This window comes from Alligator sinensis, unplaced genomic scaffold, assembly GCF_000455745.1.
Source record: "Alligator sinensis unplaced genomic scaffold, ASM45574v1 scaffold668_1, whole genome shotgun sequence".
Classification (NCBI taxonomy): Eukaryota; Metazoa; Chordata; order Crocodylia; family Alligatoridae; genus Alligator; species Alligator sinensis.
The window spans coordinates 1,031,776-1,048,704 of NW_005842393.1; the positions used below are offsets into that span (position 1 = coordinate 1,031,776).

Below are 16,929 nucleotides of genomic sequence, written 5' to 3' on the forward strand. Positions count from 1 at the left end.
ACTTGAGGTTTACTTTGTGAAACACGTTTGGCATGCGTAACAATGCTAACATAGCGTGGCACCCTGTGGCACCTTTGAAAAGATCTCAAGTCATCACAGTGCACTGTGGCATCCTCATAGAGGAGTATCACTGCTATGAAGTCACACCTCACTAGCTTCTTCAAACCTTCTTAACAATGCTTAGAGAGTTCATGTTCTTCGTGATGACTAGCACCAACTCAAGTTTCCCTTTTTTCCTACTATTTTTTCCACTCATCTACAGCACTGGTCTCCAAACTGTGGCATGCGGGCCCGACCCCATGGACCTTTATAGTGCTTTCAATTAAAAAGTTGATAACAGTAACTTGGGCTAGGGGCAGACATTCAAAAAGCCTGAGCCTGAATTGATTCAATCTTTGCAGGTTAGCTTAACCTGACTAGGCTGAATCAGTTTGTAACCCAGACAGACATCCCAGAAATGCAGGGACATGCCTATAGTGGCTCAGGTTAGAAGCAAGGGTGGGTGCTAGAGCATACCTCCCTTTACTTCCACAGAGCAGAGCAGAGGGGGATGTGGCCAGATCCTGGCAGGAGGCTCTGATTATTCCTCCCCTCCCCCACTCCTGAGCTGCCCAGCAGGGAATGTTTATCACCATTAACTCGGTGTTTAATCAGCTCATTAAGAAAACAAAGCTTCTCTCCATTAACTAATGGAGCTCTTCTTAAACAGCTCTTCCAAGAAAGAACATTAAGCTACCTGTTGATTAGCTCCAAAAAGCCAGTCTGCCTCTGTCCTCTCCCACAGCACAGACCTTAGCCAATGTGTGGTCTGCTAGCTAATGCTAAGGTGTCTGTGTAAGGCAGAGGGGAGGGGGGAAAATAATCCCTGCTTAGGAGGGAGAAGCCAGGCAGATGCTCTATGCCTGCAAGTCTGTGTCAAGCTCCAGCCAGGGAGCAGAGGGGAGGGGCCAGCCCTGCAGTGGAACAGAGAGCTCCACCCAGTCCAGAGAGCATGCCGGGATGTTGGGGGTGTCCGACTTGTCTTAAACCAGCAAAGGGTCTGGGTTGTGGTTTGAGCCAAATCAGTTAAGTCTGATACTACATTCAGCCAGGTTTCTCTCTATTTCAGTCATTTTCAAACAGGTTTATTTGCATTGAACATCTGTTCTGTTACAGGTTTAAACCAGTTTGTGATCACCTAAACCAGTTTGTGTAATGTCTGTCTCTAGCCTTGCAGTCCGCAAGAAATTGAGTATTAACAGTGGTTCATTGTTCCAAACCATTTTTGCAATATTAGGCTACCACCTTACACTTATTGTAAGCTCTTCAAGGCACAGACTCTCTCTGTTACCCATTTAAATTATATGTTACATAAGGGAACTCTCCTCTCAACAGAACCCCAATATGAGCAACGCATCCTAGAGAACATAAAGATGCAAAAGCATTGTTTAAAAAAATAATTTTACCAGTTATTTTTCCATCTTGTCCTTAGCAACCATATCCAAGCTGGTGCTATATCTTTTTCTTTGCACATTCCCCTTTCTTTAAGTACATTACTATGGCTTGCATGCAATCTGATAATAACTATTATTGTATAACAGTTGCATCATCAAGGATACGTCTCCTTTGAGTTTGCCTTTTGGAGGCATACTACTAAAGGCAAAGTGCAGAAAATACGCAAACCTAACTATATTCTATGAAGAGCAATCAGCAATTATGTACAGAACATACATTCACAAGACACAAAACATCCATAGATCCATGGCACACTATTATTTCTTGGTCATCTAAGTGGTCATTTCTGGCACTTACATAACCAGGGGTATTCTGTTCCTGGGTGAATACCCCTACACATTAGGCCTGTGCAAAGCAGCTAGTATTTACTTTGGATTTGGCCAACAGTGATTCGATTTGGTGATTTGAATCACTGTCCTGATTCAGTTTGGCTGAGTCTAATTCGGAGATTCGGCCATTGCTGAATCAGCAGCCCCATCCCCGCCCACTTTCCCAGCCTCGTCAATGACTGCCCTGCCCAGCCCCACTCTCCTGACACTTTTTTTTTTAAGCCCCACACTCACTGGCTCCTACCAGGAGGGGGGGGGGGCAATCCCCACTGCCCCATGCTGCCTGGGGGGCTCTGCCGTGAGCCCCCAGAGGCCCCAAACGCTGCGGCGGCCGCCCGGGCCTGCGGGGTGCTTTTTTTTTTTTTTTTTAAGCGCCAGGACGCTGAGACCAAGTGGGGCAGCCATTGATGGGACTAGGAGAGCAAGGTGGGGGGGGTGGTCAAAGGATGGGGCCTGGTGGGGGTCCCCCCACGGTCCCCCCTCCCTACTTACCAGCATGGAGTCTGGGTCCAGCTCCCTGAGGCAGTGAGCAGGAACTGCCCGAATCACCAAATCTTCTCTGAATCTTTTTCCAAATCAATTTGGTGGCTTCTGACCGATCTGGAACTTTGTATTGGTCTCCTGATTCAATTCAGATTCAGAGATTCAGCCACCGAATCAGGCCAAATCTCCTTAGAATCGAATCAGCAACCAAAGCTTCACACAGCCCTACTATGCATGTATGTGACTGCATAATCAGGCTGACAAACCATGCACAGGAGCAACCATAGTCCTTACACCTGCCCCTTCTGGACATGCAACAGACTTAGGTATCTGGAAATGGAGTAGTCCAGAAATCACAACTACTGGTCTTAGACTTAGGAATGGAAAAAAACTGTATACATGTCTCTCTCTCTCCTGTCCACACAGCTCAGTGGTAAGGGTACTCACCTCAGATGCTGGAGGTCCTCCTCTCCCAAATTAGTTCTGAAATGGGGCTTCTTTTACTTCCCAGAACAGCACTCTTCCCATCCCACCACAGGTCAGGCATTACTCTCCTCTCTGGCACTCCTTATGCAGCTAAGCCACTAATACAGTCCATGGAAAAAAAGATGGCAAACAATGCAGGAAGGAAACTTCTGCTCACTAGGACCAAGTACCCCAGCCAGAAGTCCTTCCTGGCTATCACCCACTTCACTGAGCCACTCTGACTTATTTGCTTCCTCCTGGACCTACATACCTGCTGCAGACCTCCCTTTCATGGGTGCCAAGAGCACCAGATTCAAAAAGAGTACTAGAGAAGTGGCTAGATAATGGCTGACTTGCAGTGGGGTGGTTAACGCACTGTACTGCAAAATCAGATGTATCCAGAATCAAACTCTGAGTGAAAGCAACAGAACAAGAAGCAATGGTCTCAAGTTGCAGCAAGGGAAGTTTAGGTTAGATATTAGAAAGAATTTTCTCACTAGGAGGGTATAAAAAACTGGAACAGGTTACCCAGAGAGGTGGTGGAATCTCCATTCCTGGAGGTTTTTAAGACCCAGCTAGACAAATCTTTGGCTGGGATGATCTACTCGGAGATAGTCCTGCTTTGAGCAGGGGCTTGGACTAGATGGCCTCCTGAGATCCCCTTCCAACCCTAATTTTCTATGCTTCTATGATCCAGGACCTCTAGATTCCCAGGTGAACGCCTTATCCACTCAGCTCTTCGGGGGAAAAGATGGAAAGAACTACTTGCTTCAGTCTGTGAATATATGGAGTTCCCCACATGTGCAGAGCTATGTGTACAGGAATTGAATATCACTGGACATGTAAGTCCTGAAAGTGCCCTGTAGACATCTGAAAACTCACCACTTAATCAAGAAAGAACAGAATGCCACCCATAGCCTACAAATGATCCAAGAAATACCTACTGGGCCATATAAGCGCGAGTTTTTTTCATTATTTCAAAAGAAGACAAAATAATCTTTATTAATCATCATGCCAAAGTTCACAAGCTCAAGAGGAATATTAAAATTCAATGCCAGGTAGGACTAAAATCAAATTATATTAAAGCAAAGCTGGAATACAATTATTATTACCCCTTCTACTAACTTGAGACATTTCTACTCTATCACTACCTTAGCCAGGTTTTTTGTCAAACAAAAATCAAGATGCGAGGACCAGTAGGACTTTTTCTTGAAATATAACCCTGGAAAACAATCATGAATTCTGGATTCTTCCTGTCACTCTACATTTCTTAGAGGTAAGATTTAGATAGCATGAAATGAAAAGCATGGCCGTACACATAGCTAAGGTACAGAAGAAGAATGGTAGCATATGCATCCAGTCATCTAGTACAAATATTCTTTTTTTCCCCAGAACTGCTGGGTTTTGAGGATTTTTTCTGGATCACTGTTTCTCCAGTCATGACATACTGTGTGTCATTTTCTTTATTATTTGTACAATTATGCTTCTAACTGCTGCAGCTAAATTTAGATGAGATTTGACAGTCGAAACAAGACACTCCTAGTATGCCTTTCATAACATTTCGCCCAAGCATTTGTTAGCTACAGTTATGACTCCTTCTGCTACAATGATTTACCAACCTTGCTAAAAGAGAGACCTCCTGAGACAGTTAAAAGCATCAAAGCTGATGTCCTGTTAGGTAAGAGGGATGACAGCTGCATTATCAAAAACACACACTCCAACCTTCCTCAAAAGGTTTGTTCACCCACACTTTTCTTCACCCTGTTTAAAGTTTTACTTCAGAGAATCTCTTTCCTCAGAAGTTTTTCTTTTCAGAACAGCTACCTCCCCCCTAAAAAGGGATAATGGGAAAGTGCTGCCCATCTTCTGCATAGTTTTGTATTGCCATATTGAAGGAAATGTACAATTTTTCAAATGCATTCAATTAACCATTGGCCCAATCCTTCTCTCACTAAGGTCAATAGGAGTTTTAGCCTTACTTTCAACAACAGCAGTTTGGCTATTGCAGCATTATGCTGAAAATCCCACATATAAACTCAGAAAAACCACAATTTAAATTTTAATGAAAGTCCTAGCCTCCTACTTAAGGAATACACTGCACACCCACAAACCAGTATGTACCCACACACAAAGTACAGTAACTTGAGAGGTTGTATATGATGCATTCGGTGGAGTTTTTTTCTTTGATTCCTAACTTATCATGGGTAGCAATGTAAAACCTCAAAATGGGAAGATCATGAGAGCATACTGGAACAGTACAATGCATGTCTACATTTGCAATATGTCAATGTATAAAAGTGTAACCCTCTGCAATGAGGATCAACCTGGAAACCTCCAAAGCTAAAAACATGAGCAACTACAGCTTACACTGAAGCAGGGGTGTCAAACATATAGTCCACAGATAATCTGGCCTGCAAAATTTCATCATCTCACCTTCAGAGCTTTTAGAGGAACTGGGAATTTAGGGGCAGGGTGAGTAGGGGCAGAGCCTGCTACTGAAATGTAAGGTACAGAGCTCTATTGGGGATACATGTCAGCAGCTGGGAGCAGGGAGGGAAAAAACATCTGCCATTTCTGCCACTCACCTCACCACCACATTCACATCTGGTGAGCCCCACAGTACAGATCCAGGTCAGGAAGCCATTTGACACCCCTACACTATGGAGTCATGGCTAGGAAGCTTAGGTCTACAACAACTCATGTCCTCTGAAGACTGTCATGTGGAAAACCTTTAACAGGTAAGACACAAGACAATTGTCTCGGCCGGCCAGAGCCGACTCGAGGTGATTTAGAAATTGCTCGTTCGTCAGGGCAGGCTGGTGAATGGAGAGACAGACAATGGTTGCAAAAACGTTTACTTACGCTGCCTATAGTTGCGACGCAGATGGTCCGGTCGTCTGAACAACCACGTGGGTTGTTCCAGCTGGCGAGGCCCAAGCCAGTTAATCCGTCCGCAAATCAAGCCGGCGGGAAAATGGTACGTCTGGGATTGCGCTCGGCGACGGGAAGAAGGATCGATAGGTGATCAGTCTATCAATCAGCTAGCGGCAAGTCAGATCTCTTTAGAGGCACTCTGCAGCGTGCTCAAAGTTCTTCGACTTGGGCGGAAGTCGCACGAAATTTTAAACGGCTAGCTAGCCAATTACTAGCCGCTACGTAGGAATAATTTAGCACTGGCCAATAGTGGGACACAAATTTGCATTCGAATAGCGGGAACTCTTTGCACCGTGCATTTCTGTGCTGCAAGGAAGAAATGCATCCTGCAAATTGGCGGGAAGTCTCTTGCACCGAGGTTCTTCTGTGCAGCAAAAACCCTCGCTGTGCAAGAGGCTCTCGTGTGGCAAGAAAATTCCATCGTGCCGAGGCACCAAAATCACTGGGTTGTGACAACAATATATTCTTCCTCTGCTCAAAAGAAGCTTTCCCCAAGCTTTAGATTTCCACACTAACATAAATCCTAGATAAGCTCCTAACTTATGTAACATCCATACCTTTTGGCCAATATCCAGGGACCTCCACAGCTACTGCAACTTAAGCTACCTAGTGGCTAGGTCTATAATAATTCATATCATCTGTGGATGCACATGGGACCTGTAACACCCTTACCAGTAAGTAACATAAGTTCAAAGAAATCTAATCCAATATGTTTAATATTTTAGGGAGGATTTTTTTTTTTTAATCCAGCAGAGCAATATGAATATTCAAAATATAGTACTTTTAAAACTGGACACAGTAGTCCTGATCACACCTGCATCTTCTCTATAATTTTGAAATTGATGAGATTATGCTACAGTGTTCCTAAGGCATAGAAGTATTTCAGTTTTAAAGGCAGGTCTATTTAACATCTTGAAAACAGAAGAAACTGAACATGATTTAAGATTAGATGTATGTGTTTAAAATAGGAAAGTTTACTTTGATAATAAAATAGAATTTAATACATGTAAAGAGTTAAAATGCTGAAATTATATGGCAGTATATTATATACTTTGTATTTAATGTGGTATGCAAAAAGCTTTGGATTGTCATCCACTAAGAGAAACTTCTAAACACCGGCATACAGAAAAAAAAAGGCTACAATACAAGTAAGTTGCAGAACATTTGTTTTTGTTATTATTTATATTTCAAGATATGCAACTGTACTCTGTCCTTAGTCATTTTTTCACTGTTTCTGTGTGCCAGCAACTATAGCACATACACAAATGACAGCCCACCTCTATTTAGTTATGTTGCAGACCATACTGCCGTGTTTGACAATGATACATGTTACATAGTGCAAAGAGGGCAAGTATTCCTCCTGGCCAAGGTACTCCGAGTGAGAAAGCAAGCAGAATTGCAAGATGGGTTAGGGACCAGCAAATGCAGAAGGGAAGTGAAAGTACACCACCACAGATAAAGTGCTATAAACTTATACTTACACCCAAGACAGTGACCTATATCTGAATCGGAAAGTATAAACTTTCCACACTATTACTTCTAGGTAGTATTGTGACATCGAAATTGAGGTGACAGGAGTAACACTAATCTTTATAGAAGTTCTTTCAGCAGGTAAAACAGCAATGAGATTTAAAAGTTAAAAATCTACCTCATGCAGTGATTTGAGGTGTGGACTTCAAGCTGCTGCCATAAGCAATGCAAATAAATTTAGAAATTATTTTAACCTTATGAATATGCCTTTCTAAATGTCCCAGGGACAACGGGACTAGAGGGAGACCCCGGCCCAGAGCCAGAGGAAATACTTATGCTTCGCAGGAGGTGGGAGCAGTGGCAGCGTGCAGGCCGGGGAACCACCCGCGCGGCTCATTAGCCGCGCTTTCATACGGCTGGGGCAGAGTGACGTCAGAGCGAGGCGCCACTCAGCGGAAATAAAACGCAGCCCCGAAGGCAGAGGGGGCGCGCTGCGGGAGGACGTGAAGCCTGGGGGGAAGCCCGGGAGTAGAACCGGGCACCTGCAAGGGGCCTTGGCCATGGGCCGAATGGGCTGCAGCAGCGCCGGAAACGACGGAGGCTGGGAGAGCCGCAGCGCCGAGCTCCAGTGAGGGAACCGGACTAGAGCCGGCGGGAACTCCAGTGAGGGAACCGGACTAGAGCCGGCGGGAACTCCAGTGAGGGAACCGGACTAGAGCCGGCGGGAACTCCAGTGAGGGAACCGGACTAGAGCCGGCGGGAACTCCAGTGAGGGAACCGGACTAGAGCCGGCGGGAACTCCAGTGAGGGAACCGGACTAGAGCCGGCGGGAACTCCAGTGAGGGAACCGGACTAGAGCCGGCGTGAACTCGAGGAGGGGAACCGGACTGGAGCCGGCGGGAACTCCAGTGAGGGAACCGGACTAGAGCCGGCGGGAACTCCAGTGAGGGAACCGGACTAGAGCCGGCGGGAACTCCAGTGAGGGAACCAGGGGAGCCCAGGCAGAGATGCCGGCGGGGCGTCGGGAAAGAAGGCCGCAAGGGCAAAGAGGGCCCTTGATGCCCAGTCCTCGTCCGGGGACAAGGAACAGAAGGTCCGCGACCAAAGGTGGCATTGGCCGGGGTGTAGGGGAGGTCGGAGCCCCGTGAGAGCCCGCCCAGGGGCGCTTTGGCGCTGGAGGCAGCGGAGAGGGGGATCCCCCTGCTGCGGGCCCAGCCGCGACCGCGGTCGGCGAGTTCCGGGGACTCCCCAGCGAGAGCGGGGCAGATCCGGTTAGCCACCCGCACAAGAGTTGCCTGAGAGCGCCTTTTGGAGCAGAGGCGGGCACACTAAATTATACCAAATCTATTATATCATCACCTGAGACTACAAGTGAAAATACATGCAAGAACTAATCAAAAACTAAAACACTAAGTTTGGCAACACTAAACATGATAAGTAAGACATCAAATCATAGAGAGATACTATGAAAGAAGCTTGTTTGTGCTTGCAGAAATGCTGGACATGCATAGGGGTTTCAGAAAAAGAAAAATGCAAATGGAGATTATGTCTGGGCAACACACTAAAAAGTTTGTTTACACTGTTCAAACTTTCTAACTTTAAAAATATGTCATGTAAAAACTTGCTGTCCTAACCTACAGCAAACATGTCCTGTTCATGGCTGTATGTCACTGTCGAAAGTAACATTACTATGCACAGAGGTGAAGAGCAACAAAGTCACCTGAAGAAAAAGACACTAATTTCCAATTAAAAAAGACAGTCTGAATTCTTATAAATGTAGTACCATAGAAAAAAACAAAGCTCATATAGCTACTCCAACAGAAGCTTGAAACTCAAGGAATATACCTATAAAATTAAAGCCTTATGATGAGGCTGTAGTAAATATTTTATCAGACAATTTAAGGGAAGATGCAATGCCATGCCAAATAAAGCAGTCACGTTATATATATTAGGACATTCAGGATAGAATCTGAATCAGAAGCCATACTCAGAGTAGCAAGAACCAAGGCCTAATTTCAGACTACTAAAAAGAGAAATTTTCACTGAGCTCAACCAAATAGAAGAAAAGTTCATTATTTTCTAAAAATGCTCATTAGATTCTGAGGCCCTCACTTCCAAAGAAGGATTCATTATTCATTAACACCCAGGATACTGCAAAAATTAGAGTTCAACCAGTACAATCGCAGTTCCACCCGTTGAAATGCTCAGCGTACAAGTGTTCACAACCCTTCAATCAGAGGAAACATGGCTGGCACACTTGAAATCTCCAGCTTTGACTGCAGTGGTAGGTGCGCTGCCCCAGGATCAGTGTGGTCAACACCCACTCCCTCCTGCCACGGCTGGAGTCCCAGCACTGGACACCATAGCAGGGGCACAGCCCTCCTACCCCAGCCAAAGCCCTCCTACCATAGCCAAAGCTTCAGCTTCAAAAGACAGCAGACCCACTTTGGATCTTGTCATACAGCCTGGCAGCTGCAAGGGAGGGAAGGGGAGTCATCAGGAAGGGGTGCCCAGTCCTTTAGGGCCACCAGCCAATTAGCCCTGACCTATACTCTGAGTTGCTGTCAACTGTTTCCAGGTAGACAGTGAACACAGCTACACTTTAAATTAACAATCACAGGAAAAAAGCCTAACTTAAAATATATTTGAATCTTCCAGATCTTAATAAGGCCATAAAAAGAACTATTACCCAGTTCCAACACCACTATATTCAATGTCAGCTAAGTAACAAAAAATTATAAAGCTACAGGGGGCTCACAGTATTAAACACAGAAAGCAACTTAATAAAATAAACATAGATGTGATAATATTACTTAAAATCTATGTCTAGATCTTATTATCCATTATAGACCTTTATGCTTCACCATAATTTTCATCAAAATATTAATTTCTTACCAAACTCTATATTTACACTGTTAATTTTCCTTGTAGCATTTGCCCAAAGAAACTGTATAAATTGAAAAACAGATTGCAGTAATTAACAAAAGATTCAACAAAATAGCTTAATGTATAAGAAATCAATAACAATCACAAAATGAAACTGTCACCCTGTTTAAACCATTGCATTTTCCCCACCCACGCTGGGGGGTTTTTAGCATTCAGTGAGTATTTTTCCCTCCTTACCCCATTTTGTCCTAGACTTTTTTTTATTGCTTTCAGTGCATTGTCTTTTCACAAACAGTTTCTCTCCTATGATACCGCAACCACCTTCTCATACAGTTCTGCAGGGGGGTTTCTAGCAAATGTCTAACATGAGCGCTTTAAAGTCTATGATGTTGTTAATAAAATCTAATACCTTATTTGTCTTTACTTGTTTGACTTTGTCCTTGTTCCACGATTTTTCCACACTAATCCCGAGATCTTCTTCCACCTGCTGAACAGTGGGTTCTTCATTCCCAGAGTACTGTTAATTATCATAAACTTCTCTACATTTTGTACTTTATCCCCATGTCTCCTATATAATCTAAGTCATTCTGAATCCATCTGAATTAAGCCTCATTATATACTCTATCATACAGAAAATATGGGCAAAATTATCTGAATTCCTCTCTCATAGACCTCTTTAATATTAGGAATGTGGGACTTCCCGGGATGTCAACGGAGTTTAAGTACTACATATAAAACAATTACAAAATGTACAACAGAAACCTGTGTATAGCTCTGAGACACTGCTCTCAAATTTACTTACATTTAAATCATTATTTATAAATTAACAGAGTTCCTAAAACGACCACTTTGAAACTCCTTTCAAACTTGTTGTCTCACTGGTTTTGCTGCTAGATCAGTTCTCAGTGCAAAACATTATGTTTATGCCTTCTTCCATGGCACTTCACTCTGCAGTCTTTAGACTCCAATGTGGAACTTTGTCAAAGGCTTTTAGAAGATATGAATATTCTATATCCACAATATCTGCCTTACCCAGCACTATAGTACCCAAACAACACATCGCTTATCCAACAATTTCCCATTCCTAATCCAATCTGACTTCCTTTAGTCAAAACTTTTTCAAGTGTCCATTCACCACCATATCTCATCAGATACTTTCTGAGATCTTTTAAAAAAAAGGCGTGTCTTTCTTAAAATGCTTTAAGAGCTTTTATACGAAGATCTTTTGATCTTTCTGTTTGGAAAATATCAAGCATGACTAATCTCCAGAAGTCACATTTGGAGCTAGTGAAATATTTTTAAAGAGCCATTAAATAGAACCATAATTTCTGTGGGGTTTTTTTCAAATCTACATGGGTCTTGTTATTTGTATACTTGAAATTAAGCTGACCTTTTTAACTGTCTTATCTAATAATGATATTTACAGGCAATAATATAATTATATTACCTATGGTAACTCTGCCTATTACTCTTCCTACAATAATGATCCATAACTTAGATTTATCTGGTTTCCTTTTCTGTACCAGATAAGTCACTTATTGGTGTATAAATGTAGTATTTGTCCCTTTTCTAAAATGTGTAGGCCAGTTTGAGTTAGGTGTCACCTTTTTATTAGAAACAATCTCTCTCTCTCTCATATATATATATATATATATATATATATATAAAGGGCTTAGTCCATCTGTCTGTCCATAACGTTTTTTAAGGGCCTCAGGAGCCCTGCACAGCAGGGAGGGCAGAGGGAGGCGCCAGCTGAGAGGGAGCCAGGCTCCCGGCTACTGTGAGAAGACACTTACCCAGCTACTGTGAAGCTACTGAGAGCATTGGCTTTATCTGAAATTCATCCGTCATTCTTAACGGGCAATTCGCTAGTGTTTTTAGAAGGCTGAAATATGTTTCTGTGTATGGTAGGACAACACCTCAAATCACAGGAAAGAAAGTTACCTCTCTTGTTTGTTCACAAGGAGCACACAAGGAAATGACCAATTCTAAGAAAGACCACATTGGGTAGAAAGTTCAAGGAAGCACTTTGATTACTGACACACACTTGTTTGTTTTAGGATGGTTTATGAAGATGAGGAAGGAAGAGGATGTCCCTTTCAAGTAAACAAACCCCATATGATCTCTGAGGTTGTTTGAAATGACAGCAGGAAAGGAGAAAGCACATTTTAATACTAAACTTTTCTTTAGATGAAAATCTCCACTCTACCCCCCCGGGTCACAGAACTAAGGATCATGGGCAAGAACACACCAGGACTATCTATGACACAGACAGCTAGGTGTCCCTGACCAAAGACAGCTAAGGAAGACAATAAACAAGTGAGTACCTATAACTAAATGCATGCATGTCTCAACTCAGTGATAGGTAGCGTGCCTGAGTATACAAACTTTCAAAAATCTCCAGGTTCAGACTACAACTACTGAAGCAAAAAATCTCAAAGACATCTATCATTAGCATTATTATTAATACTACGAGTACATAGGTTCAATATTCTGGTTGCAATACATCATTTCAATTATTTTATTTGCAGTTTTCTATTATTAAAATGGCCTATTCTTTTAAATTACATTTTTATTGAAGAAATAAAGTAATATCCAAGGCAAGAAGTCAATCATAACTCTATAGTGTACTTACCTTCTCAAAAATCTTTTATTAAAAAGATGATTTACAAGACAAATTCTGTCTGTCAACTTTTTCAACTAAATAGCAGCAGCAGCACAACAGCAATGTTAACTGTACCCCCAGTAAGCCAATTCTATACCCATATATTCTATTCACAGATTAAGTGATCCAACCTGAGTACAATGACCACACTAAAAACACACAGGCCATGCATCCTGGCTGCCCAAGTAACAATGGAACACCCTTCTACAGCTCGACACGTAATCACATTGTGAGTTTGGGATGAGATGACAGTCTTAGTAGCCACTCATATGGTTCTTCTACTAACAACTCCTTTGCCTCTGGCTGTCAAGAGACCAGCTGATATTTTCTTTCATCACCAGTGACCGTCTCATAAAAACCCATATTTTCATGTTGCAGAATTAAATAATCTTTTTCCATCAGGGATTTAATGTTTGCAAACTGACAATGATATCTAATTCTGTTAGCTATAGCATTATTTGTAACAAAAAGATATGCATTTTCTCTATATCAAAGTACAGCAGCACACTACCACCATGTATTAGAACCTAATGGAAACAAATAGTTTCAGCTAACTTGTGTGTAAATTTTCTTTCACTAGTCTACATATCAAACCGTATTGTACAAAATAGGATTATCTTCCTTCAACTTTACTGAATGCTGCCAAAAGAATAGGGGTATATTAAAAAAAGAAACTTATGCAGCTATTTTCTACTTTGACACTTTGGGCAACTATTTAGGCAAGTAGTTAGTTTTGTTACATATTGTGCCTTTCCTTAAAACTTAGTCCCAAGACATTATATTGTGTCAAAGAACAAATCCTCTCTTTTGCAATATTTGCTCAGATTTTTTATTAAGTGAGATACTCTAAAAGTCAAGTGTTGACACATTCAGTAGTTGATTCTCACTCCTTTCCAACTAGAACATCAGTTGAATGATAGAGCTCCACTTCAACCATAAAACAAATAACCCCATACGGACAGGCTTGAAGATTTGTCAGGCACTAGTTTTAATAAAGAAAAAAAAAGGAAACTTACCACTCAAGTCATAAAAAGGTTATTAACTGTTAATGTAAGTATGTCCTCTTACAAAGCAAAAATACCCAAGCCATTGCATTTCAAATACTATCATTACTGGGGGAGAGTAGCTGCATGCACACATGCACATATGTAAACACATGGTTCAAACATCCACAGCTTTTATAGGTCTGATCCTACAGACATATGTTAAACTTCATAGGCTTCAAAAGATGTCATTGACTTCAGTAGTACTACTCACAGTGTACAAAGTTAAGTATTTCATCTTTGTCAGAACATATCCAAATACTCTAATTTTGCAGAAAGATGCAGGCAAATAAACCCCGTTTTGTAGTGAAATCTTCACTGATTTCATACAGGCTCAATGATATCTACACATAGAGCCTAACCTGGAAAAACACACCCAGTAATCCTATACCTTCTGTGAGTTTATGAGCACCATAAAGGAGGTACAACTGGTTTTGACAGACTAGCATGGTACCAATTGTCTAGTATGGACAGACAGCTGTCTACTATCTGTACCAGCTGTCTACTTCTTTATGACATGGATTCAGAATAGTTACATAAAAGACACTACTTTCCTGGGAGGTAGCATGTACCTATTCAGTGGGCACAAAAGAACTTAAAAACTATCTGATGTTTCCATACTGTAGTCAGTCCTGTATAATTGCCTCCTTAACCCTGACAAACATATTAATGTTTTCTATATTATCAGAAGTAAAGAAATGCCTTCAAAAGAGCTGCAGCATTGTGATCTTCTAAATATAACAAATATGTTGTAAGGTAACAAGAAAACATGCTTTTAATACAACAACCTGTTTTCAAGCTTTTGAGCATTAGAGAGAACAAAATAATAAACACTCAGAAAACAGAGGAGTAAGTGGACACTTACTCCAGTTATGCTTATAGGAAGTTGAATCATTTCTTGCTTGATTAACTCCACCACAGCTTCTTAGTTATTTTCTAAAACATGAAAAGAATCTAAGAATGCTTGTGTAATCAACTGCAAAAGAGAGTAACTGTAATCACTTCTTCTAGGTATTTTTAACATGTATACTTAGCACTGCCATGAGCTGTTTTATTATTTATATATTTATTCATATTTATAGTCATCTTATTTTTTAAAAAATTAGCCCTAGACACTGAAGACTAAGCAGTGACAGTGCAGTGCTCCCTGATGCTCTCACACCCCTTTTTAAAAAATAAATTAAGGCCTCAATTCTGCAAATATTAACACAGTATATTTTTACTCATGCAAGTAATAACATTGTGTTTAATTACTTGTGCAGGTAAAGTAATGTGCATGTAGGTACTTGTTGGTTTAAACCCAAGGGAAAATTCCCAATAGATGTATGCCACCATCTAAAACTTAAAACTAACCTTCTTGAATTTTTGCCCTTCCATAAGCCACCCTCTCCCAGAAAAGGCTGTAAGAAACAAGGAAGGTTTGCGGTGTCCCCTGAAGAGCAACAAACTCAGGCTCTGATCGACCTTGGGAAGACGAACACTACATTGAAAGACACTACCTTGAAAAAACTGTTCAAGATTTTTATTCCTACACTGGCTAAACCTAGCATCTTACACTCTATCATGACATCCAATTTCTTTAAATTAGTAAATTCTCTTTAGGCAATATAACATGGTTGCAAAACAATTTAAGAGAACGCAGCCTAGAACACTACAAACATGAAATAAACACTAAGTGCACACAACTGAACAACAGCTGCAGTGATCTGAGCTCATTTCTATTACACCCAGTGCAATAAGTTATGAATGGTCAAGGAGAAAACAGCTCTGCATGTCTGGCTTCTATATGAAAAGCAATCTGCTTCTGTCTAGCTTTGAAAATAAACATTGGATGACTAAACAAAAGGATGTGTTTACTTCATTAAATACATGTGCACACTGAAGGAAATAACTGCTCCTTAAAAGGTAAAATCAGTACACAATTTAGACCCCCAAAACCTCCTGTTCAAACCATTTAGAAGGCATGTCTCGCACTTGAAAAACAAGATGGGGAAAGTCTGCCACATTTCAAGAAACTTTGTATGACTGGCCCTATACCAAGATTTCAAGTGATACCATCAAGGTTTAAAAAAAAAAACAACCAAAAATCACTTGCCTGAAATTCTTTCCCCTTTTTAAAGTGAAAATAATAACAATAATAAAGAAAAGATTGCTCTTTATTTACTGCAGGCATTTGACAGCACTTTGTGCCCAGCCCTTCTCACTGTTTCCCCTTTGGGTTTATTGTTAGCCTTTTGTGTAAGAGAAAAATATTGGTTTAGAAGAAATCAGGTGTGCCGGGTAAAACAGAGAAGTTGACAACAAGGAAGTGCCTTTCTGTCAGGGCAGATGAGGTCCTTGCGAGTGACTTTTAACTTTCAAAGCAGAGTAGACTGGAGCCCATGCTACAATCCCCCAGGCCTGCCCCCAAGGCAGCAAGTATCACCTGGAGGAAGCTCCTTGTTCTTCCTGGAACCAAAAATTGCCAGCTGAAATCTACCCCTGACCTTGCCTATGGGATGGTTTGACACCCACAGCCCCAGAGAGGGGGGAGATTCAGTTAGGTTCATTATGCACGAAGGTCACCTGCCATTTCCCAAGGCTGAAACTCAGCACCAGCTCGCTCCCCACCCCAGGTACCTCGCATCCCTGTGCCCTGCACCACCTGCCCTTTAGCACCCGGCTCCATCTGTCCACAAAACGCCCTGCATGCAGCCCGCGGGCGGGCGGGGCACAAGGGGTCTTCGCGGCTGCCCAAGCGGGATCCTGTTACCTTCCAGCCCCGCGGCTTCGGGCAGCCTAGTTAGGAAGTGAGTGCGGAGCCGGCCGGGTCCCCGCGGCCCGGAGCTCGGGGAGGGCACCTGGTGCCTGGCCCGGGGAGTGGCTCGCTCTCGCTCTCCCCCCCGGGCTCCAGGCTGCTCCGATTCCGGGTCTGCGAAGCACAAAGTTTCCCCGGGCGGGGGCCGATGACAGCCGCCGGAGCGGACCTGCTCCTCGCACCCAGACCTGGCCCGGAGCAGAGCAGAGCAAAGCAAAGGGGGGCCAGCCCGCCGCGACATGCCCCGCCTCGAGGGGCTCCGCGGCCCTTCCCCGGGGAGCAGGGGCCGGAGCCCCCGTCTTACCTTCTGGTCCACGATGGAGCAAGCCATTTCGCACACGTGCGCCAGGCTGAGTTCCCCCG

The 16,929-nt window shown here is 42.7% G+C and overlaps 1 protein-coding gene across 1 annotated transcript in view; it reads right to left on the reverse strand.

Annotated features, from left to right (window-relative positions):
• The window catches only part of PRKD1 (protein kinase D1), a 280,997-nt gene that overhangs the window by 263,331 nt on the left and 737 nt on the right, over positions 1-16,929 (reverse strand).